This window comes from Passer domesticus, chromosome 18, assembly GCF_036417665.1.
Source record: "Passer domesticus isolate bPasDom1 chromosome 18, bPasDom1.hap1, whole genome shotgun sequence".
NCBI classification, from domain to species: Eukaryota; Metazoa; Chordata; class Aves; order Passeriformes; family Passeridae; genus Passer; species Passer domesticus.
This window is the reverse complement of record NC_087491.1, coordinates 6134231-6159984: the sequence shown is the minus strand read 5'-3', so window position 1 is coordinate 6159984 and position 25754 is coordinate 6134231. Positions and strand designations below refer to the sequence as shown.

The window sequence follows — 25754 nt, the reverse complement described above, 5'->3', positions numbered from 1 at the left end:
ATCTTGGGTTCACATTGTGGGGGGAGGCTGGATTCTGATTCTCCTGATTAAATAATGCAGGTGACAGCTGCCACTCAGCCCTCAGGACAAAACTGAGCTTGTCTGAAGTAACCCTTCATGAAACATAAATAAAATGTTGCCCACAGGCTGCCCTTGGATCTCTAGAAGTGTCCAAGGCCAGGTTGGACAAGGTTTGGAGCAACCTGGGACAGTGGAAGGTGTCCCTGTCCATGGCAGGGGTTGGGAAAAAGATAAATTTTAAGCTTTCTTCAAACCCAAACCATTCTAGAATTTTATAATTCTATGATAAAATGATCACTGGTCCTCAGCTTCTCTTTCTTTCTTTGCTTTTCATACTGAAAGCTATAAAATCTACAGTCCTTCCTTTAGAGAAGATCACAGAATCCCAGAATGGTTTGGGCTGGAAGAGACCTTAAGGCCAACCTCATTCCAAACCCCTGCCATGGGCAGGGACACCACAAGGCAATCATCCTCTCCCACAGAAGGGTTGGTGGTGGTGACCTCACCATCCCCATGCCCTGGTGATGTTCCCATTCCTCCACCTGTGCTACAGGCTTTGGTATCTTCTGGAAACTGAGAACACTTTGTGGGCAGATAATGCATTTGTACTGGGGTGTAAAGCACCAGAGATATTTATGCTGCTCTATAAATAATAAAGCTCTCTTGGATTTACTTGGAGATGCAGGAGTACAGAAAGAGGGGAGTGTAATAAGTCAAGGAAACAAAAACAAAAAAAACCAAACATTAAAAAAAACCCCAAAACAACAACAGCAACAACAAAACCCTAAAGGTCAATGAAAACCCATACTAAACCTTCCTAAGTATGACAGATAATGATGAAGCCAGACGAATTCTGAGATCTCTGAGATGCAAAAAAGGAAGAAAAATAAAAAAGACTTTTTGAAGCTTCATTGCTCGTTTTCTATGCCCTATGCAATTTTATTTCCAAAGATTGTTGTTTTTTCTGGTTACCTTCCCTAAGCCTGGCTTGTGCATGGAATTTCCCTGGGAATTCCAAAGCAACTTTTGGGGCTGGGAGCACCCCAGAATTTCTCCATTTTTTAAAATGTTGAAATAAAATGGCTTCACAAGGATATTTCCCCCCATTTTTTATTTCTCAGAACTTAATTCAAGGTTGAAGCCGAATTTCATAAACTGCTCTCAATGCATAGGGATTTAAACTTCTGGAATCCTGTATGCCAAGCAGAGGGAGACTCATTTCCTTAATTTAAACATCTAGGTGTTCAGCCTCTGAGGCTGATGTGGTCACACCAGGCTGCCTCTGCAGCCAGCAGCAGAAGGCTCCCCTGGAAGGTGCCTAATTTCCCTCTCCAGAAGAGGCTCTAATCTGGGTCAGTGGAATCCTCTCAGGAGGCACCCACAGCCCCAGCCTGAAGAGAGATTGGGGTGATTATCCCAGCCCTCTCCCTGCTCCACTTCTGAAGGGAAGGGAGATGAATCCCAGCCTCAGCAGCTATTACATCCCTCTGGGTTAAAGTGCTTAAAAATGTCTCTTCTTTGCCAGCTTGAAAGCCTCCATCTTTCTCACCAAGAGACAATTTCATGCTCTTAAACAAAGTACTAAGGCATGAAAGCACGATTCCAGTCTGTTCTTTCTGTAGGGCTGCTTAAAGAAAAGGGCCATGTGATGTGCACTGGATTGAGCTGAGGAGCTGACACTGGATCTGGGAAATGTTCCAGTAGACTGAGCAAGAGGGCTCTGCTCAGTGCCAGCATGAAAAGATACAATTTTCATGGAGATGCATCCATTTACACCTGGTCTGCATTTGGCATGGGGAGAAGAGAAATTGCCCCTTGATCAGGGCATCTTTGACGTATTGAGTTATCTCTCTCATGAGTAATGGAGTAAAGATGAGCACACCTTTGATATGTTAGAGTGGCTTCCCATAAATATTAAAGTGAAAGGAAACTTCATAGACTTATGGGATGGAAGCACCTGCAATTCATCTCCACATGCTGAGGCTGAGGTGGCTGCCAGCTGCTGCCTTCCCACAGGAGTCATTAATGGCTCTCTCTGGGCTTTTCCTGCTTGCTTTTCTGCTTTTCCAAGGTCTTCATGGATGGAAAGAAAACTCTGCCTTGCTCAGCCTCAATTTTCAAGGTAGCTGAGCTCTCAGAGCTCTTTCTGCTGTGCCTGGGGAGAATGTGAAATCACCATCACTGGAGGCTTTTAAAAACAGACCAGGCAAGTTCATGTCTTCAAAAGCATTGATCTTCCTGACCCTACTGGAAAGCAAAAGGGTTGACTAGAGGTCATTCAGGAACTTTCCCACTTCTGTTTATCACATTTGCTCTCTCATGGCACGATCTCTGAAGAACTATTTTTCATCCTGTGGTCTGCACAACACCTGGACATGGTGCATGAACTGATGGCAAAAAGCATTTGAACTGAGAAATAAAAATGCACTTCCATGTGCTTTCAACAAGTAAAATGGGGAGGAAAAAAATTAATGAGGCTCAGAGGTTTGGTCTTATTTCTGTGCAGCTGTACATTAAAATTGTGGTGGAAATTTAATATTTTTGTTTTGTTAAAAAAATAAATTAATTCTCCATTTGAAAAGAGAAACAGTGTCCTAAAGGCTACCAAATGGATTAAGAGCACAAAGCCTGAGAGGTGGCAAATCTCACAAGAAGCTCAGTGAGTTTCTTGTTATTCACCAAAGAACTGGTAGAACACCAGAAGAGCCTGGTACCCTCCAGCTTCTAATTTCCATATTTTTTCTCGTGTCTTTTCTGCTTGAGTTTTCAGAGTGATGCATCAAATAATCCCAAAGGAGGAAAACTGATCTTGGCAGGGTTTGCTGGTATCATCTGAAGTAATTTTCCTCCTCTTCCCAACCCATTCTCTTGCTGATTTCTTGCCAGGCTGTTTACACACCAAAGGTTTCTGCTGCACATCTTAGAGATGAGCAGTGGATGCTGATCCAGCTGTGAAATGGAAGTAAAATCTGGACATCAGTAAATCACCACCAGATATTTATCAGGAACCCAATGGTGCTGCCCAACTCCCCTCTGGAACAGAAGGAGGGAGCTCACACAGCAACGTGCTCCATTCTCTGCTGCACCTCAATAAAGTGAAAAGTGTTCTTTTATTACTGCCTTACATGGTGTCAGACACAAACACCTGCCTGCTGCAGACACAACCTGGCCAGGGCTCCTGCAGCCTCGGCAACAACCAGAGGAAAGTGCACCTCTGCTCAGGCCAGGGATGAAAGCTTGAGAAAACCCAGTTGTTTCAGAATCACACAATGGTTTGAGGTGGAAAAGGCTTGAAAGATCTTGTTCCACCCCCTGCCATGGGCAGGGACACCTTCCACTATCCCAGGTTGCTCCAAAGCTCATCCAGCCTAGCCTTGAGCACTTCCAGGGATAGGGCAGCCACAGCTGCTCTGGGCACTCTGTGCCACTGCAGTTCCAGTTTCCTCACTATTCTTCCAGACTTTTACCTGTAAGAGAGGAACCAGCTCAGTCTCTTCCCCAGGAATGTGATTTCAGGTTTTAGTGCAAGACCTGGATGCCCTGAGCAGATTCCTGGCTGTTCTAAACCACTGAGCCTGTTTACATCCAGTTCAGGTGCCTGTGTTTTGTTAAATCAAAATAATTCCTTAGGAAATTAACAGTAGGTTTCAACATCTGTAGCAGAGTGTGTGCTTACATGTCACATCTGCACCTGTGCAAACGCCAATTAACCCTTGTAATTAGCCACAATTTTTCTCATTACCATTAAGATGAGAATCAAAAGCAGGATTTGCTTCCTTATTTTTCCTCCTTCTTTCTTTCAGCTGATGATCTTTCTGTCACTGTGGTAGACTGTGGGATGTGTGTAATTGGCTATGTGAGACCAATCTTAAGGAAAATAATGCACTCAAACTAAACCCTCAGAATCAAATATCCAAGACCTCAGCACCTGAAATGTTGATGTGATTTTCAGAAGAGTTTCTTGCTTATTTAACCACCCAAAAGGAGGGGTAAATTTGTGCCATTTACCTGCCTCTAGCAGTTTTACCATGTTGCAGATTGTTAAGGGGAATCAATGCATAGAAAATGGAGCATATTGGAGAAAATTTGACTCTAAGACCCTTCTGAAAATGGTGAAAGAATATGGTTATTTCATCACTGCATGAGGCTTTCCTGCTCTACTTCATGGTTTGTAATAAATAGATATTATCTGACAAGCAACAATACTTCCCCCCCATTATTTATCATTATTCATTAATCACACCTCAGTAATCATCTACATTATTTATTATTATTCATTACCTTTTGAATAAATAATAACCATGGCAGGGATTACCATTGTGAGGAGCATGGGGAAAGACAGGATATTCATGTGTGAAGTACCAGACTCCCACAGACTTTATTTATGAAACAGTCTGCTGTGGGTAGGAAGAGTAGGAAGAATATTGTAGCTACTAAGGTTTAAGTGAGGAAGGCTTGTGAGAAGTATTACTTCTTATTATCCAAAATTATATAATTTAAGGGGGGGGAAAAAAGCCAGAAGAGATTACAGACACTGAACTCTTTTTCAAAATTGAAATAGGAGCAGCAAAACTTTCTTTTTGGATGTTATTATTTTACCATTGGATTGATAGGAATGGATTAGCATACATTGGTTGTTAATGTTGTACTTACAACTCCTCTGAGCACAATTTATTTTTTCCTTAAATCTATTTCAGTATTGTATGGAGCTGCATTGATTTTGATGGGGCTTCTGGCAGAGAGATTTATCTCCAGGATGGCTTTCTGATCACTTCCAAAGACAGAGATTGTGATCCCAATTGAAATGGAAGTCACTTCTCAGCTTAAAGAAATATAACAGCCCTGATCTAGATGTCCATCAACAGAAAGCTTATTAAAGTATTCTTTAAAGCACACAGTAAAGGATAATTCATGGCTGTCCTTTCCAGTTGATTTAAGAGCTAAAATTTCTTACTTGAACACAGTTCTCCTTCCTCTTGGGAATTAAACCTCAGCCTTTTTTTCTTACACCCTCAGAACCCACTGAGGGGTCCTGCAGCCCATCACTGAGCTGCACTGTGGCCTCTTTCAGTCTTTTCTTATTAAGGTTTAACTACTTCAGCTTTTCTCACAGGTCCTGTTTCCTGGAGCTTCTCCCCTTCTTGCTGGCCTCTGTTTGAATCTCTGCACTCTGTGCACATCAGGATAGGGGTGCCCCAAGCCCCCCCTCTCCAGCTGAAGCCCCCCCAGTCCCAGCCAGACAGGGTGGATGACCTGCCTGGTGTTGCCTTCCAGAGAAGACTTTCCTCTCCCCACTGGGAATTCACATTGATCCTGGGAAGTATCATAACCCCAGAGCCTTTTCCACAGGGCAGTTTTTCTCCCTTTCATGGACACAGCTGTGGTTTCTCCTTCCTGAGAAGTCATTTGCACCATTGTCCTATTGAATTTCATCTTGTTGATTTCCTGCTGCTCCTCTGATGAATCAGAATACTTTTAAATTCCAATCCTGTCTCCCAAACTGCTCGCAGTCCCTTCCAGCAAAGTGTCACTTGCAAATTTTATAGATGTGCACCTCAGTACATCATCCACATGGATAATGAAAATATTGAAGTAATGTGGGACTCCAATCCTAATGTCCTTCCAGTTTAGAGGAGAACTATTCATGTGTGACTCCTCAGTCAATTGAGGACCCATCCTGATTCAGGACTTCCACTAGATCATATTTTCCTTGTTTGCTTCTAAGAAAATGCAGTGGGATGATATTAAAACCAAGATACATTACAGCTGCTGCATCCTCCTAAACCACTATGGCAGGTGGCTTTTATAAAGAAGAAAATTGGATTAATATGACAGAAATTGTTCTTTGCAAGTCCATGTTGACTGCACCTTTTATTTTTATTATCCTCCAGGTGCTTATAAATTAATTAATAATTTAATCTATTATTTTTCTGGGTTAAAATGACTGGTCTATAGTTCCCTGGGGCTGCCTCTCCCCTTTCCAAATGTAGGAACTATGTTTGTCCTTCTCTGGTCCTCATACAACTCCCACCAAATGTTATTCCCTATCAGACATCCAAGAACAATTTTAATTTGATATGCCATAAAAATTAGGACTTGCATAATTAGTTTCTTCAAGTCTGGCAGGTGCATAACTCAACTCTTCCATGTTTTCATCCATCTGGATCTGTTGCTGTATGTGCTGTAGGTTGGCATTCCTTTATGTTAAGTTTCTTAAGAACCATATAAATTGCATCAGGTTAAAAAAACCCCTTTGCTAAAAACACCTCACAATCATCTGGCTGCCCCTTCTGGAGTCTCTTAAACTTTTGCTATTATACCACAATTAATATGCACAGAAAAATAATAGTAAAAATAAAAGAGGAGAATTTTTGAGTACCCTGCTGGAGTCAGGGGGGTTTGTTCCTCTCACACTGCAGGTTTGGGAGCACAGGGAACACCCTTTGATTCTCTGCACACCAAACCCAGAGCCACTTTGAAGCCCCTCTCCTGGCAGAAAAGCCTTTCCCCATCCCTTGGGCACAAGTTGATCCACACGTTTTTTGCCTGGAAGGCAAATGACACTCAAGCAAAACATTTTAAAGCTTCCTTACCCCACACTTGTCACTAATGAGCTGATGAGCGAAGTCTGCAGCCAAAGCTGAGTTTGCCAAGAGAACCCAGGTTCTCCTTGCTGCCTGCGAATTGGTGACTTCCCCAAACAGCCTTCGAGACAGGAAGGGCATCCTCTCCTCAGCCCATAAATCATCCCTTTAATTGGTGATCAGATGCTGCGTGAGAGGCTGGCAGGTGTCACTTCATGGCTGTGTAACTGGAGGCAGCTTGCTCTGCTGCACCCCTGCCCCTGGTCTCCTCAATATGTTGGAGAATCAATGCAAGCCTGAAGTGTGACTTACAGCAGCAGAGGGGGGACAAACAGGAGCATGCAGGAGTTATCTCCCTGCAGAGCAGTGTGTGGGTGACAGCTGAGGCAGCCCGAGCTGAAAGGCACCTCAGACGTGCACTGAGGTGTTATCAGACATCAGAGAAACTCCCAGCACTGCTGTCCCAGCTTGTCTGGCAGGAAGGAAAGGGGTGTACAGAGGCTTTCCACTATGTGGACTAAAAATTGTCAGAACCCAGGACATCCCTCTGGGTGCCCTGGATGGCTTGGAGATCCTGGCAAGGGCCTGGAGACCCTGACAGGAAGCCAAAGACACTTGGGATTTCAATCTTAACCCATGGAGCAAATTACTAACCTTGTATGAAGAGTTACAAGTCACAAAAGTTTAAGTAGCATAATAGTAATTGTCACAGGGTGTAAAGTAGAATTTTGGGATTTTTAGAATGGGGGTTTGGAGTCCCAAGATGGAGGAATTTGGGCATTCCCTGTCCTTCTTCTTTCTCCTTCCTAACCTCCATGTTCTGGGTGATGCTGGCACATTTAGATTGAAGTAGAAGACAGTCTAACATAGATTATAGGTATTGGAAAATAACTAAATAAAGTACACATAGTTTTTAGTATAAAGAGATAGCACCGCTTCAGGGCAGAGCAGTGTGCCCTTGACAGACCTGCAGATCAGACCTCTGTGGGTCTGAGAGAAAATATTTTAGATAATAGATAGTAAACAACCTTGTGAACCAGGGCCAAAGAATCCTGACTCTTTCTTCGGCCGCTGGGCTGGGAAAAAGACACTCTTGGGTCATCCCAAAAGCAGAAAACCCAAGAAAAAAATGAATGAAAGAAACTTCTGGGACAAGAACTCTTATCTCCTTCTCTTGGGCTAATGTCTGCTTTAGCTCATATGTCTGATATTTTCTTTGTGCTCTTTCTCCTCCCCTCACTCACAAGGGGTGTAGGTGCACTGTCATGCATATCCTAAAGCACAATTTGGTGTAATCACTGCTGAGAACTGGAAGGAACATGCTCTCCTTCAGGATCGATATTCAAGCCTAAGATATTTTGGGTTCCTCATAATACCAGCCATCTAACCCCTATTTAGGTGACTAATTCCTATTTTAATCAGCAAAAGTTAAGTCCTTAAATATCTTTAAAGAGCTGGTCCCCAGTGTCTTCCAGGTTCAGATCCAATCACTGCTTCATCAGTCCCTGGGTCCAATCAGCAGTGATTGATTTAATGATGTCAATATTCCTTTCCACTCCTCCATAATTTCCTGTCCCTGCCCTTTATGACTTACTATAGGAAGCAACCCATTATGATAATTCAGTATTCCTACTGCAGACAACTCTGCTGAAAATGAAAAGCCAAATTCTCCACAGCCCCGAGAAGCATCAGGAGCTGCAGCAAGAATGTTCAGGCTGCTATTTATTGGATTGTTTGTCTATAATGCAATGCCACAGTTTAAAAAATTAAATTAGTCTAATTATCCTATTTAAGGCGATAACTCTCCTGTTGCTACCACTCCCATAATTTTCTGCATTTCCATCTCCTAAATTATCCACTTCTAGGCTCTTTTTTTCTAGCCCGTATGTATCTGAAAAAATATCCTTCGAGGTATAATTAACTTTTTCATTCAGAATCCTAATTTCCTCTCTCAGACATTTTCTGCAGTGTTTAAACTATTTATTATGCAAACTTAGAGAAGTCAAAATATGAATTATGTACAAATCTACGTACTGGAGTTCTCAGCTAATCACTGCATCTTTGTGTCTTGTGGTTGAAGGGAACCAAAGTGCACAGAGTAGAAAACATCACAGTCCAAAGCTCAGCATACAATTTTTTTTTTCCTCCTGTAAAAGACATCCATTTCCCCTTAAAATTAAATAACTTAATGTCATCCTTTTAATGCTTTTATTTTTTTGTTCCTGTGCACCAGTTGTTTCTTATCACCCACCACTCTGTTTGCCTCCCTTCACATCACACTTCCTTCATCTCCTCTCAGCGCTCTCCCTGCAATGGGACATGTGGAGACTTGCAATGACTTCCTCAGGCTGGGGAAGATCACACACAGCTGGTGTCTGATTCTTCTCCTTTTCCTGATTTTCCTCATCTGTTTTTTCTTCGCCCTTGCATTTCTTGGCTTTCCTGGTGGGATTTCTCACTGTAGTTGTGAGGGTGTGGGCTGCCTTGTACTTATCAAAGGCATTTGTCTCCACACATCGTTTAGGCTTTGGCAACATCCTAAAGCATGCTGATGTTCTTGGTGTGGTGAGAGCTTCACAGGGCTCCAAGCCTAGACTGAGGCCTGAAAGACATCAGAGAAAAAGAGATTGTGGTTTCAAGGAATTTTTAATCTCCTAAACTCTTTCTTCTGCTAATTAATAGCACCTCAGTGGCCATCTATCTGTCCTGTCAGCAGGAAGACGTTCTAAAACCTCTGTAGATTTCAGTGTAGATTTCCCTGTGTGTCTGTTGGAACTAACATGGAATTACATTGTGTGGAGAAACCTTTTTGCCTCCAATGCATACAACTTGAAGAAAAGGAAAGGGAAAATAATATGCTTTTATTTATTTTTGTACATGGGATTTTTATGATGCATTAGCACAGAAAATGGACAAGCTCTGTGGGGTTACATCCAAGGAGAGGATTGTGAAATGAATGAATTGGTAGATTTGGATCTTCTGATTGTGTAAGGCTGGGATGCTCCACTGTACTGGTTGAGAGCTGGAGCTGGATTTTCTGTAATACAGAGTTCTCAAAGGGATTTGTCTAAGAAAATAAGACTTACTTCCCCTAAATTTAACAGCCGAAAGGTCAGGCATTCTGTCTGACCTACCAACCCAAATTCAGTCATCCCTGACTAAATAGTTATTAAAATGGGTGGGATAAAATGCCCTTTTGGAATTTTTCCTGTGTGTTGAGTATATATAAAAGGAGACCAAACTGTATATGAGCAGAGACTGGACACCTCCGACAGCCTCAATTATCCAAAGCTTGGAAAGGGGAGGGAAATGCAGTCCTGAATCATAGAGAAAAATCCCTTCTCTAAGAAAATTCTGTAATTTATCAGGCCCTTAGTAGCTTTTAAGCAGAGTAAATGAATGCATTGCTGATGCTGGGTCCATATTCAAGCCCAAATGAAGGATGTTTGTGCTTCTGGAATGAAATTTGACCAACAGATAAATACTGCTGAACATGTGCAGCTGAAAGAGGAAAGCTGCAGGTTGTTTTCTGGAAGACTCATACTCAAAGCATGAGCTCAAACCCTGCTGAATGTACATTTTATTCCATGCCTTTGGCCACCAGCCCAGTGGACATATGGAAAAAGCTGGTAGGTGCAATCATTAGGAAACAGAGGATGGGACTTGTGAATGTGGAAACCAAAATACTGAGGTTCTGTCTGTGAAATCAGAGTAGGTTTTTAGAGACTTTGGGATTTTATTCTGGGTGGGGTCATAGATCTTTGCCCAGACAGATTCCTGTAGAACTGGGAAAGAGAAAAAAACCTGTCCAGTGTGTTTTTGTGAGGAAGATGGTTCTTGCAGTCTACCACAAGGGAAGGAAAAAGCTTTGTTAAATACTTTTATATCAGTTTCTATGTTTCTTCTTAATTTGCTTTGTCTCATTACCAAGGGCCCCTGACTGCTCTTTTCACTCAGGCACGTGGGTGTGTGCAGGAGGTAGAAGAACTTGTTGGATTTTTCCTTCTCCATCCTTTTGGAAGTCAACAGCTCCAGAGGAGAAGGATTTTTGCAGCAGCTTAGCTGTAACCTCGGTGTAACCTGAATTTAAATCCTAAGTCAGGTCATGGGACTCATACCTGCAGTTTCAGAAAACCTGGTGGAAATTACAGATTTTGTGATTTGGTCCCTTACAGCATCCCATTAGTCTTGAAAGTTCAAACAAGCCTGCACCGGGGGGAGAAATAATTGCAGAAGAACTGAGCTGGAACATCAGATGGAGATTGGAAAACAATCAAAATAAGTTAAAAATACCTTCAGCAAAGACAGCTACAGGCTGACGCTTCTGAAAAGCTGAGTTCCTTTCTCATCAGGGATTCTCACTATTATTTTTATTTATTGCTTTTGACACCTGGTCTATCATATCAAGAAATCTTCTGGCTCTGCAGCCTCCTGACAGATGCAGCGTGCAGCAAATGCCTTCCCAATGCAGCTGCCTCTGTCCTAGCAACAGGCTCAGGATGCAACCAAATCCCACTGTAATCAGGGCTGGACAAGTTGAAGGATGGATAAGATGGATGCAGTGATGGCTGCTGAGAGGATGAGGCTGAAAAGTGTGTCTAGGAGACTTAAAGACTGGCTGCAGCAAATAAAATATGCACAGCAAGTGGAACAGATAATGTCCGTTCAAATCTTATTTATCTCATCAGTAGGAGCTCTGTGAGTTTGTTGCTTTCCCTTTTTTTGCTATTTTTTGTTCAGGATGTCTCTCATTAACCTGCTTTTCCCTGGATTTGTTTGTGCCTAACTTTGGCAGCCAGCCAGCAGAAAGCAGGGCTTTAATTTCACAAACTGTAGATTGCGTCCCAGTTATTAAACCATATTTGTTTCTCTCTTTCCAGGGTTTTGTTTTATGCTTGTTTTTTTTTATTTTCTTTTCCCCTCTCCCTCCCTAGCTCTATTTTTTTTTTTAAATTTCTATGTTGTTTTGCTTCTCTCATTCCCACCAAGAGAAAAACAGCATCAAGATTTAACTCTTCGGATGCCCCAAACAAAACTGCCATTCCAGGGGGACCAGATGCTGCTCTGGAAAGGCTCCTGACCAAAGGGGTCCCTGGCAGTGCCAGGGGCTGTGACACAGCCCACAGTGACACAGTGACAGAAGCTGCCTGGGGCTGACGGAGCCACTGGAGGGCTGTGCTGGTGAGCTGTGGTCTGGGGGATGTTCTGGTCCATGGGGTGAGAGGTACTTGATAATACAGTGCCTTTTGGCCACTTTGCAGACAGTGAGTGAGGTTTTAAGCAGCAGGAGGAACATCCATGCCTCTTCCTTTCTCTCTCTAACCTGCAGTGGTTTACTTGGTTGCTCAGCCTTTACACATGGTCAGTGAAAAAATAAAAAAACCTTTCCCAGGAGACCTTTCCAGAGCAGATCTGAAGCTCCCCTTGCACAAGCCCCTCTTTTTTTCTGAATTTTCAAGGACCACCACAAAGACAAGTTGTCTAAACTTCAGTGTTGTAAATCTCCCCCTAAGCAGGAACCAGTTTTGCAAACACAGACTCACAGTTCTGCATCTTGGAGTTTGAAAGAGAGTTTTAGGCATCTGTGTCCTTATTTTAAATAGCTCTTGTGACTGCTGGAGCATGGACCTGCAGATAGGAGCAGCAGAGCTGAATAATCCACATTCAAATTTGGGCTCTGGCCAAGTTACCACTGTGAAAATTCTGGTTGCACAACTCAGGCAGAACATTTAAACCATGCTTGGGAGAGGGGCTTTCATTTCATGAACTTCAGCAGGAGCCAGTGAGGCCCTTCCTCACCCATAGCTTGGAATGGGACAGCTCTGAAACTAAAGGGATGCACACTGAAGGCAAAGAGTTCTGTCTTGCTCATAACAAGATTCTCCCGGATATCTAGAGATGTGTTTTAGCAGAGGATATAGTAATTTTATTTTTTTTTAATTGTCCATTTCTTCACTGAGTATCATCCACATTCTGTAATTATGCAATATCTGAAATTTATGGAAAACATCTCAATTCTGCTGCTGGCAAAAAAGGAAAGTATCAATCCATTGTGCTTCACCCAGTGATGTCTCTTTTCCCCATGGAGGTGCAAAGATGGCTCATTCATTCAAGAGCTATTGCTCAGAGGTTCCCAATCCATCAACCTGGCATAGAGAAGATGGATGGCAGATTCTTTTTAAAGACATGTTAGTGTACACAAGAACTCTGAGAACTGTATTTCAGATTAACCCATAAAAAAGAGAAAAAAAAAAGACAGGGATTGTAAGAGACAAAGTCCCCCTCTAATTTTCCCTATCACGAAGTCTAGCTAACATTTCTAGCACAGCTGCTATCCTAATTAAAGCCTAGGGTGTTTTAAAGCACAGGCAGAAAAATACCATTATATGCTATTTCTAGTCTCAACTGCACAGTCTCCACTGAACCCTTGCCAATCCTATGGGAAAGAAGAGACACAGAGAGATTTGGGCCCAGACATTCCATGTGCTCAGGCTCTTAAACCCCCACTGAAAAGGTATCAGCGAGGATCCAGGCTGGAGGAAATCAGAAGCTACTGAAAGGTCATTTCTGAGAGCAAAAAAGGTTTCTGTCTAAAGCCTGCTCCCACTTCTTACAAATTCCTTCTGTGTTTCAGGACCTGTTTGTGTTTGCTGGCCTTTCCCTCCCCATTCATTCCGAAGTTCACTCCTGAGCTATGAATTATTGGTGTCCCTTCAGCAGAGCGGATGTGGGCACCAGATGGTGCATTGCTCTTGGGCTGGCAGGGGATGCAAAGTTGAATTTCAATGTCAGTGAGCAGCTAAATGACTGAAGGCTCATCCAGACACACTTCAGTCACTGGTCTGAAGATACTGAAACTGGACTCTCACAGCCTGTGCAGAACTGCTGCTCTCTGAGAGGGAGCTGCACTTTCTGCACTCACACCTTGACCAAACCTCAACACAGAGGCTTCAGTCTGGTACCTGCACTTGTTTTCTAGGTCACTTTTTACATTCTCAATTGTCCTCTAGACATCAGGCCAGCCCTTCTTCAAGTTTGTCTTTTGTTTGATTTGTTTTTTAAAAATTCTTTTTCTTTTGCTGATGCTGATGGTATTGTTGAAGCACAGAAAATACTGTCAGAGAGTTCCCAGCTATTTACCTTTTTTTCCTTTTACCCAAATCACTGGGTTCATAATAGCTTTCATCTTTGTGAAATCAGTTCTGGCTATGAGTGTATCTGTGTGGTTTGATGTTATTCTATTTGCATGTGGCAGTAGTTAAAGTCTATGCCACTTGCATCCAAACAGCTCTCTGACTTGAAATTCTGGGACTGAATTCTCTTTATCTGTCAAGATGATGAGGTCTAGCACTATCCTCCTGTTGCATAAAACACTTTATCCAACATTTTGGGAAATTCTCATCTTTGTTTTTGAATAAAAATCCAGCATATTTTAGTTCTAGCAGCATGAGATCTCCTTCATAGGCCATGGAGATGAAAGTCTTTTCATTCCTATGTATAACAGAGAGGTGTGTAAAGAGCCAGACAAGAAATCAAGTTTCTCTCTGGTCTGCAGTGGGTAGCAGAAAGGACCTGATTTGGTTTTTATTTGTGAGAATATTAATTCAGATCACTTGCTTCTGAGATCTTAGAGACTCAGAAACAGGAAATGCCATTTTTGACATAAGAATATTGTCCTCCTACTTTTATTTGCCTGGTTTTGCTTGCTGAAGACATTGTAACCAGTGCTTTTAACATTCCACTCATGCAAATCTTCCCATCAGGCTTCAGTAGCACCAAAGTAGGTCGAATTTGTGCTCTTATGTGAGGAATTCCTATTCCTCCTTTCCTGCCCAGAATCTTCACATTGGTGTACAGGCAATTAAAGATTTTCTATTCCTCCAACTCTCCTGGTACCTCAATTAATCGGGTTCTCAACATCTTGATTTTGTGCTAAATTAGTGCTCCCTGTCCCTTCTCTTCCTCCTCCCCTTTGCTATGAGTGCTCTGCTCAGCCCCTCCTCTCACTGCCTTCTCCTCCACTGGAATGGATTTTCTCCAAGCAGCACAGCCTCATGCTCACACAGAATGACCAACATCTCACAAAAATCACAGATATTTAACACAGTCCCACAGCAATTTCATGTCCAGAATGTTTGAGCCCAGTATGTGTCCAGACTTGTGTGTAGCAAGTTATTTATCCTAAGGCTCACCAAACACTTGTCAAGTGGGTTCAGCAATGAAGTCTTGCTATTTTTTTATGGTTTTGGGAATGATCTAATCAGTCCTTGGATGGTCTTTCATGGTGGGATTGTTGGGGTGGCCTGTGTAGGGCCAGGAGCTGGACGCAGTGATCCTTTTGACTCCTTTCCAACTCAGGAGATTCTATGATTTCTTGCGGGAGAACCTGAGAAAGGATCTCTCTTTTCTTTGCATTTTTTTCACCTCCCCCCACCTCTTTTTAAATTTTTTTTAATAGATATACACAATTTTCTTTTAATCTATGCTCTGAGTACATTCTCAGTCCCATGCAGATCCCTATTCCATTCTACTAATTGGATCATCAGAGATAATTTCCTACATAACAGCCTAAGAGACTCGAAACAACTGAACATTTCCAGTTAAGTGAAAATTATTCTGTTTTCCTTCTGTTTGGAGCTCTCATTCTCAGGACAGTAGTTGTGCATTAGGTCACCAAATCCTCCTGGTGCTGAGTGTCCAGTTGGGTAGTTCTGGTCTCAGCTCTTTTGTGAAGCTCAAGGGACTCTGTGCAATACTAATATCAGAGAACCCTAGAAGAGTTTGACTTGCAAAAATCATCCAGATCCAACTCTCCTGCTGTGTCAGGGACACTTTCCACTATCCCAGGTTGCTCCAAGCCCCATCCAACCTGTCCTTGGACACTTTCAGAGACGGGGCAGCCAAAACTTCTCTGGGTAACCTGTGCTAATCCACCCTCAGAGGGAAGGATTATTTCCAATCTATAATCTAGACCTCCTCTCTGTAAGTTTGAAGCCATTCCCCCTTGTCCTGTCACTCCAGACCCTTGTTAAGAGTCTCTCTCCATCTTTCTTGTAGGCTCTTCAAGAAATGGAAGTTCACAATTAGGTAACCCTGGAGCCTTCTCTTCTCCAGGCTGAACATTCCCAACTCTCCCAGCCTTTCCTCACAACAGAGCTGTTCCATCCTTTGATAAACTTTGTGTCCTCCTCGGGATCTGCTCCAACAGGCTCCTGTCCTTTCTGTGCTGGGGAACCAGAGCTGGATGCAGGTCTGGGGGTGTGGTCTCACCAAAATTCAAATTCCATTAGTGGAGCCTCCACCTTCCACTGTGTAAATGCTGCAGAGATGGGAACAGTTTTGTGGGGCTCTGAGTCATTGTGTTCTCAGGACATTCACCCAACCACCTCCAAACTCAGCTTACAAAATTCAGAGTGGTCCCTGGTCCCTCTGTTCCCTTCCAGGATGAGATTTTTAACTCCACCTACTCAGGGATAAGACACCAGTGCTGAGTCCCAGCAAAAGGTCCAGTCCCCAGCAAGGTGCTGACTCACCCAAGGGCTGCCAGCAGCAGATTTCCCTTAAAAACTCAGTACTTTTAAAAGCAGATGAATAATGAACTCGAAGCCACATTTCTGCAGCTCAATGGTGACATCCAGTGACTGGCTCACTTATTCCCAGGTGTGCATTCCATAGGGGCCGGCCAGCCCTGCTCCTTGGCTATGGGGATGGCTCACATGTCGCCTGCAATCACATCATGTTCATGCTGGAAAATGCTTTAAAACGAAATCCCTGCTCAGATTTGCATAATCACTTAATTGCAGGGCCTCACATCTCTTTTGTTCCCATTGAGCAGCTCGCTGCAGCCAGCGCTGCGCCCGCACGGTCTGCTCCCAGCCCTAATGTACCTGGGAAAGGTTTAGCTCTGTTGATGAAGAAATATCAGCCTTTTAGCAGGAATTTCACCAGCAGCAGCTGACAGGTAACTTCCCTGTGACCTGGAGTGATCTGGAATATTTTATAAACTAAGGCTGGAGGTTGTTATTTTGCAGTCACATCATGGCCAGTGTGAGGATGGGGGGTTTGGTGGGGCTCTCCTGGGCTGTTTGGGCAGAGAAAAAAAGGGAGGAAAGCCAGAGGAAAGGGGTGAAGTGCTGGAAAGGAGCAGGAAAAAACAGATATGAAAAGAAAATTGATGGAATGACAAGGAATGGCAAAGAAAAAGTAGGGGGAAATAAAAGAAAGAAAATATATGGAGGGAAGTGTATCATAAGGAAGCTGAGGGAGAAGCAGAGATGAGGAGGAGGAAGAGCTGTCCCAGTCTCAGGGAGAAATGGTGTCATTAAGGGAATTGGTGCAGTGGAGATGGCGTGTGCTGAATAACTCTGTCAGTGCAGCAGCATCCGGCTTTCCACGGTGATAAATGTCACATGTCTTTGCTGACACTTGATAAAGGTTCTGTCTATCAGCAGTGCCAGCCAGCAGGGCCAGCTGGCTCCAGCTTAACCTTCATCACTGCTCTTTCAAAGAGAAGTCCCAGAATTTTCCTCTCTTTCACCACTCCCTCTTCCCAGCCCATTCACCCTGCTCACCTCAGTGCTTTCTGGCACTCAGCTTAAAAAAAGACCATGAGCAGCAGAAATAAAACTGTCTGACTTAGCCAGCCAAGGAGAGACAGTCTGGGGCTGGGCTCATCCAAGCAAGGCTTTCAAGTAGGATGGAAAACATGGAAAAATCATGTAAATGTTAAAATAATAGAAAAAAAAAATCTCACCCTTTAAACAAGGCTTGCAGCTAATGACTCATTGAGCCAGGCAGTTCCTCAGCCAGTGTTAAAACACGGGTGCTGATTTACACCACAAGGATTTGTCCCTTGTCCTGATTTAACCCCAGCTGGCAATGAAGAACCACAGAGCTGCTCACTCCATCCCCTGCTACCACAGTGGGATTGGGAGAATTGAAAAAAAAAAAAACCAAACAAAACCAAACAAACTCATGGGTTTAGATAAGAACAGTTTAATACCTGAAACAAAGTAAAATATTACAAAGGTACTAATAATACTAATAAAAGGTACTACTACTACTAATGATAATAATAATGAAAAAGAGAAGGAGAGGATTAAAACCCAAGAAAAACAACACAACTGCCCAAGACAGCTGCTCAGCACCCCCTGCCCAATGCCCACCCCATCCCTGAGCAATATCAACCCTTCCAGCCAAATCTTCTCAGTTTCTCTACTGGACAAGAAGCTTTGGGTGTGGAATGTCTCTTTGGATAGCGTAGGTCAGCTGTCCTGGCCATTCTCCCTCCCAACTTCTTGTGCACCTCCTCACTGGTAGAGCATGAAATGCTGAAAAGTTCTGGATTTAGGGAATCAACAGCAACCAAGCCATCAGTTTGTTATCAATATTCTTCTTATATTGTATCCAAAATGCAGCACTGGCCCAGCTACTGAGAAGAAAATTGACTCTGTCCCAACCAATGTCTCATGTGCCCACAAGGGGAGAGGAACATGGTGACAAAGGCACTGAAAGACCAGATCAATTAAACTGTCATTATATACTTAAATAAACTTTGGATTGGCTCTGAGAGCACTGGGAAGTAACTAGAGTCATAATACTTCCCATGGGGAGGCCCAAACATCCTTTAAAAATGCAAACATGCTAAGCCATAATTGGAAAGTGCAGCCTGGCCACATTATTAGCTTCATTTTGGAGGTGAAGCCAAAAAGGGAAGGTTATTTGTCTAAGGTGAAAAATCAGCAAAAAGCCCAAGTGCAAAAATAGTAAAGCAGCTGGTCAGCCTGGAATCAGGAGAGGCAGCAACATCTGAGCTGCACAACGACATGAACCAACACAAACCACCTGAATTGCAGCTATTCAGGAAGTGAATTATTCAGAGAGGATAAGAATAAATCATACATTAGTACATCAGGTTAATATGGCAGCAAATAACAGGAGAACAGGGTTATTTAGGATATATATAAATTCTTGTCAAGTGAGGTCATTTTTTTTTCTCCCTCTGGGCTCAGCGAGACAAACATTCAGTCAGTTCTGAGTATCTCAGCATCAACAATGTATTGACAACTTGGAGGGAACTCAAAGAACATCTTCAGAGATGATTTAGGGACTGGAGGGATTGATTTACAAGGAAAGATTTTATGCTGTAAGTGGAATAGATTCATCTCTACTATAATTCCATTGATGTCAAAGGGCCAAGTTTTGCCCTCAATTACAACAGTGTAGATGTGGCAAAACTTCACTGGAGTAAAAATGTAAGGCCGTGATTAGGGAAAAAAAATGGAAAAGGAATATTGTTAGATTCTGGACATATCATTGTGGAGAAACAGTAGAAACTCCAGCGCTTGTGATATTAAAAATTAACCAAGATAATAGTATTGAACAATATTGTACAGAGACCTGCAGTGACAAGGGAAATAAAAATACATAAGTGCTATTTCCCCATATTTTTATTATGATGATGATTACTGTTATATGAAAGAAGGAATCCACATCTGAAATTAACTGCCTATTGGCCCTTTTAAACATAATATGTTTTAATATAGACAAAATATACCAGGGGAAAATCCATCTTTGGCAGAGCCAAAAAAAAATGAAGATGGTTTTTAAAGTATGTAATGGATAAAGCAAACCCTAACAAAAGTATCAACCTGTTCCACTATACATCAGCCAGGGATGGTAAAGCAGAGATGACAAACTGTTAATAATGATGGAAAAAATGGAATCCTATTCAGTATCAGTTTGTAAACTGCAGCATAAAGAGATGGCTCTGAGGAGAGATTTAGAGGATGCCTGAAGTGAGGTTTAGGTTGATTTGGAATTCAAAATATGAATCACGGAATCACCAAGTTTTGATTGCTCCCAAAACCATCAAGTCCTGACCAATCCCTGCCTTGTCCCCAGCCCAGAGCACTGAGTGCCGTATCCAGATCTGGTTTGGGAGGTCTGGAATTGTTTCCCAATGCCTGAACACCCTTTTAGTGAGGAAATTCCCCCTAATGTCCAACCTGAACCTCCCCTGGTACAACTTGAGACAATGTCCCCAAAGTCCTGTCACTTATCCTCAGGACAAAGAGACCAATCCTTGCCTGACTCCACCCTCCTGTCAGGGAGTTGTAGAGAGTGAGAAGGTCTCCCCTGATCCTCCTTTTCTCCAGGCTAAAGAACTCCATCTTCCCCAGCTACTCCTCAAAGGACTTACAAGCTGGTGTACTCCTCTGGAATCCCAGAATTTCCCAATAGGTTGTTTGCTGTAGGAGGGCAGAACTCTGCTCTTATATCTCTGAGACAAAAATAACATCTCTAGCAGAAAAAAAAAAACAAAACAAAAAAAAAAAAAAACCAAAAAAAAAACAAAAACGGATGATTTTTGGAAAAGCAGGAGCACCTGAGCAGGTTTCAGAGTGGTTTTGTGTCTAGGTTTAGAAATAAATCAAGGCAGCTGATGTGCACAGAGTGTGAGGAGGAAGTGAGGCACAGGAATAGTTGTGTCTATCACAGTCAAGATCTGGAAAATAAGAGGCATCAAAATTCTATCCAAAAGACAGAATTTGCTCTCAAGCAGCTAGCTCTGTGTATGAGCATCTCCTCTGGCTGCAGGGGTAGGACCTCTTCCAGAGGGAAGAATCCACAAGTGCTGAATTCTGTCCTGGAAATCCATGAGCTGTTGCTCCTCCCTGCCCCACCCAGCTCTCCAGGAATGTGAAACAGGGCTGTGGATGGTCACAGCCCAAATCCCCTGGCCAGGGGCTGATAACCAAGGCTGATAAAGAGATGTTCTAAAAAGAAAAAAGGCTCACTAACTGGAAAAGAAGGTCTTTTAAGGAAGTGAAGAATGAAAAAAGGAAGAGAAGGAAGAGAAGACCAGGCTTACGAGTCATGGAGATCTCCACAGAGAGAGGACAAATCAGCTGAATGACTTTGGCAAACTACCAGCTGAGAAGGTGATCTTGCTGGGACACAACCTTTGAACTGAAAACTGCTGATGGCAAGGAAGGTGAAGAGATCATTTAAGTTCACCAGTAGATGAACAACAACTATTTGTAGACCAGTCTGGGTACTTTAAATCAAAATCAAGAGACAGTTTGGAAGATATCTAACTCATAAATACAAATAAAAGTCATAAATAATATGAAAGTTACAGGTAACAGGATGGTCTGATAGCAATGTTACATTAAAAATAAAACTCACTGTATGGGATTACAAGTTACTTTGGATTGCTAATTTATCCTGACATAAATGCAGTGAAAATAATGGAAGAGCTAATAGAGGAACCAATTAATAAAGAATTAAGGGATAGAAATAGAATTAATGACTGTCAACATGATTTTATGGAAAATAGGTTTTATCAAATAAGCCTGATTTAATTATTTGGGGAGATTCCAAGTCGAACTGATAATCACATTGATGGGCTTGGCTTCAGCAAAGCCTCTCTGACTCAGTATCATAAAATGTTTTGATTCTAAAAGTTAGAGCTACACTAATAGAAAAGCGACAAAACAGATTAAAAACAGACTAAACTTGGTGAGTTCAGCAAGAACTAATTAATAGGGCTTTATTACAAGCATCTTCTCCTTGGGAAATTTCTATGTATACACATATTTGCAGTGGGCACTATGAAATACCTCTAGCAAAGACCCGCAAATTAATACCAGTATACACTCACTGTTGCCAAAATGTGTCAATGCAGCAAAGTTTGGGGAAGTGGCTTGAGAGGGTGCTTCTAGGTACTTCCACACTGTGCTGGATTTGTCTGACAGGTCCATGTAATAAAATATCCAGCCATGGTGGGGGCTGTTCTGGTGTCCACGTTCAGAGCTGACCTGGCATGGCAAAAGAAGAGATATGAGATGGGCTTGGACACAAAATCCTGTCACTGCAGATCCCCTTTTCTTTTTCCTGGATCCCACTGCAGTGTTCCATGTGCTGCTGGAGGCAGCTGCCTGATTTCTGGATTGGCTGATGCCTGCTCTAGTTTTTCCAGTGCCATCTCCTCCTGCCTGCCCTTAGATCCCCATGTCCTGGTTAAACTCCTGGCACCTGCTGACAGCCACGTCTTTACCAATCCTACCAATGACTGTGTTTAACTCAGAACCTCACAACTTTGGTATCTCAAAGCCTTCCCCTTGTGTTCTTCCAGATCATATCCCAAATAATTCTCCACACTCAAACAGCAGAAGAAGGCCACTATCTTCTAGAATCCATACAATCAGAGACCTTTCTGAGGGTGTTTTCTACCCTTCTCTTTTGTCCTCCTGGTAGATCTCTGTCAAGTTCTTTATAAAAATCACTCCCAAAGAAAAAAACAAGTAGGTATATTCCCCCCCACCCTTCTTTCCAGATCCCCACCCACAAATAAGTGGAATGCTTTTAGTGCACTTAGTGTTCTCAGATTATGTTAAAATATACCAAACATACACTGTTCTAGTCTTTCATGAAAACTTTAAATTGCTATTTCTGGGCTCAATTCAACCCTTGCCTCATTCTGTGATAAAAGGACTTAAAAGCACTGTTCTAGAATAGAATAGGCTTTGGGTTTTTTATAGAGTCTTTCACATTCCCAGTATCCCAAAGGGCTTTACAAAGCACTGATGTAGAGACTGGAAGTACAGTGAGCGTAGGCAAATGCAGCATCCATTATGTGCTCAGGGATGGCTCCTGCACCCAGCACCCAGCCTTATGTAACAGCAGCAGGGTTGGGAAGGGAGTGCAGCATCACCTGGACACCAAAATCCCTTTAGTGGGCCACAGGGATGGCTGGGAGGCTGAAGGAGTAGGTGGAGTGAAGCAGGAGAGGCAAGGAAGTGTGGCTGAGGGGTTGCAGGTGCTGTGTTTGAAGCAGTCAGTAGCACTGATGTGCCTGGGGAGGCTGCAGCTGGGAGAAACTGGGATAGGGGAGCTTTTCTGGGCTGGTGGAGGCAATCAGCACCTGGGTGTGTGAACATCCTTGCTGGATAAAGGGTTAGCAGGCAAAGTGTGTCCAGGATGGAGTGGTGAGCGTGGGAACAACTTCTCTGTGGTCAGACCTGGGAATAAGGTGTGGGAGAGTCACAAGGAGATGGAAATATTGCATTTGCTGAGTGCCTGTGGAAGGAAGAGCAGCAGGAAAGGGATGCCCAGTCCCTATGCCTGAACTGTGTGCAGGTTATGTGTGCATCTGAGCAAGAGCAAGGTGAGAAATAATTCCCTCTGCATAGCAGGGAAAAGATTGCTCTGCAGACACTCATTGTCACTGAGATACATGGAAACAACTTCAAATAAACAAATAAACTAATTCACAACCAAACCAATGGCCTGAGTTAATGACCAGCAGGGTGGCCACAGTGACAGCCAGCGACAGGAATTCACAGAATCACTGAGTTGGAAGAGACCTTCAAGATCATCGAGTCCAACCCAGCCCCAGCCCCTCAACTAAACCCTGGCACCCAGTGCCACATCCAGGCTTTGTTAAACACACCCAGGGATGGTGACTCCAGCACTCTGGGAATAGTTACAGGTCTGGTGAACGTCTTGGGGATGGGGTTACTGCAGGAATAAGAACCATGTCCCAAAGCTGCACCTGCACACAGGGGAGGTCTCTCAACCCAGGGCTCCCAGAAGGTCACAGCTCTTCACCCAAAGGGTAACTCAGGGATACCCAGGAGGAAAATAATGCCTCACCCAGGGGTGTGAGGGCTCCCAGGTCTGGGGAGTCTCCACAGGATCCATCTCAGTCCCCAAGGGTGGTTCACACTCACAGAACTGCTGGACTGAGGAAATCACAGAGGATAAAAAAGGGGCTTTCAGCAGGGCCTGTGGACCACCAGGTCAGGCTCATGGCCACCCACCTTCACAGCCCAGGAAATAGAAGAAAATATAAACCAAGCTAAACTGCTTCCTGGAGAGCACGTGGCATGGAATAGCACAGGTCTGTTTGGAACTGGCTGTGGGATTGCTTAATGTCTGCATCAGAGTGATTCAGAAAGAACACATATCATTTTACTTCCACTCAGTCCTTTGTTCCTTTCAAAGTCTGGCTTTTTAGGGACTCAGCATTAAAAATAAATGAGAATTTCCCACCAAAGACTTTTTTCAGTGCATCACAAGGCATTCATTTAAATGGAGAATATTTTTAAAGATGTAAACACTTAATGGAAGTTACTTGCTCTGATAGAAATGCATCTGTTTTAATGTCAGGGTTTTCACTAGAAAAGGAGTTTAAATCAAATTGGAAAAAAAAAGACCACAAAGAACTTTGTAACCTCTCCTTAAACACAAACAAAACAGAAGAATAAATTCTAAACACTCCCTCCTTCTGTCTCTTTTCTGAAGAGCTGTGAACCAGGTCATGCTATGAGGTGGTGAGGACTGAGAAATCTTGAGTCAGAAATAATAAATGATAACACCCTGCAATGACATGGAGGTTTGTGCATAAATCAGAAGAAACTGTTGCAGGAGGCAGAGACACCATCATGGCTTTTCACAGGGGATAAAAACCTTATTTCAGATGGAAGGGTAGGGGGGCTTTATGTTTTAGCTCACTATGACTAAGATAGGTGGTGAAATTTTCCCATGTGGATGCAGAGATCAGCCACGCCTGCTACATAAATGCTGTGGGGAATACCACACCACACTTCCACGACACAACCTTGTGTTGCCCCCTCCCTAACCCCATGACAGGACTTGTTTTTAAGCAGAATTCTGTGAGAGAAATTTGGGGTAGTGAGGTTTGTAAACCCCATGCTTGTTCTTGCTTGTAAAACCTTCCAGATGTTCAGCTGCAGCTCCTCCATGGGGCTCCACATGGCATTTGCTTCACTCCCAGATATCCCATGAATTATAGAGAAGTGTTTGCTGCAGGCCAGGGAGAACAAATGTCTGTAATGCTGCTGGAGCCCTGGCTTCCCAGGGAGGCCCGGGAGAGCAGCAACTCAGTCCCTGTGAGAGAGAGAGGACAGACAGGGAGGATGGCACAGGTCCCAGAGGCATCTTTTGAAAGCCAGAATGTTACATCACTCAGTTAAAGGAGACCTCAGCAATCCAGTGACAGATTAGCAGAAAAACTTCAGCAGATCATCCTGCTATTCTGTGATCCTACAGGCATCATTGAATGGCCTGGGTTGGAAAAGATCTTAAAGCCCATCCCATTCCACCCCCTGCCATGGCAGGGACGTCTTCCACTGTCCCAGGTTGCCCCAGCCTGGCCTTGGGCACTGCCAGGCACCCAGGGGCAGCCACAGCTGCTCTGGGCACCCTGTGCCAGGGCCTCCCCACCCTCCCAGGGAAGGATTTATTCCCAATCTCTAATCCAAACACTCTCAGCTGGAAGCAAGCCTTGCCCATCCTGCCTTTCCCAGCACAGTTTTCCTTCCCTCCCAGGCTGCATGCCAGCCTTTGCTCCAGCCATCCACTGCAGAGCAGCTGGGCTGCTCGTGGTTTGCCTGATCTTGGGGTGGGTGACAGCAAAGGCAACTTCTGAGCAAGAGAAAAAGATTAAAGGGTAGGAAAACAGCGACATTCCTATCTAAAAGGACTGGTGGACAGCAAGTAGATAAGCCATAAAAGCAAGAAAATGTCTCCAGACTAAAGTAAATAGTAAGCTCTAAAAACCTACCTCTAAGAGATTATGTAGGTGGAACTTTACAAAAGAAATCTCTGGGTTTACCCCAGTGTGAGCCGTTGCTTTGAATCATTTGCCAGGCACTCGAAAGTTTAATATCAGCTTTTGATACAGTATTTTTCTAAAGTGATTTTGAAGATTATATAGAGGGAAAAGGTAAAAATAAACCTGAATGGGAGGGTTTTGTTACAAAACCAGTTTTATAGCCTGACAGAAAAGTCATGAATGCCTTGGTTAAGAATGAAGCCCTGGCAGGATTGGATATCGTTTCTTAACTTGCAAAGTTTTTAGTGAACTGTCTAAAATACCAATGAGCTGCTGCCGAGATAGGCAGATGGAAAGGAGCTGATAAGCCAGAGACAAAAGAAATATCTTCAAATAACCTTTCAGAGAGACATCATTTAATGAACAAAGCAAAGAGATGGTCTTGGAGCAAAGTACTGAACCAACTACCTGTTGGAGAACAACACAAAGGGGCTGTTTCACAAAGAATTTGGAGATGTTGGAATTTGCTCAAATTTCCTTAAAAATTATCCATGACAGATTGGACA

General features: G+C 43.2%; 2 long non-coding RNA genes across 3 annotated transcripts in view; both read right to left on the bottom strand.

Annotated features, from left to right (window-relative positions):
* Window positions 1-240: 240 nt before the first annotated feature.
* On the bottom strand, window positions 241-7131 carry LOC135283157 (uncharacterized). Its single transcript, XR_010349024.1, has 2 exons — window positions 6615-7131; window positions 241-2970 (listed from the first exon to the last, which is right to left on the bottom strand). It is a non-coding gene; the product is annotated as an uncharacterized LOC135283157 (long non-coding RNA).
* A 1685-nt stretch (window positions 7132-8816) lies between these two features.
* The window catches only part of LOC135283158 (uncharacterized), a 79824-nt gene continuing 62886 nt past the window's right edge, over window positions 8817-25754 (bottom strand). Inside the window, exons 1-3 of one of the 2 annotated variants that reach the window (XR_010349026.1) lie at window positions 22534-22826; window positions 21271-21427; window positions 8817-9207 (exon numbers count right to left, since the gene is read on the bottom strand). This is a non-coding gene — a long non-coding RNA (uncharacterized LOC135283158). Of the gene's footprint in view, window positions 9208-21270; window positions 21428-22533; window positions 22827-25754 lie in introns of those variants that run through there. The other variant, XR_010349025.1, reaches the window with a different exon arrangement.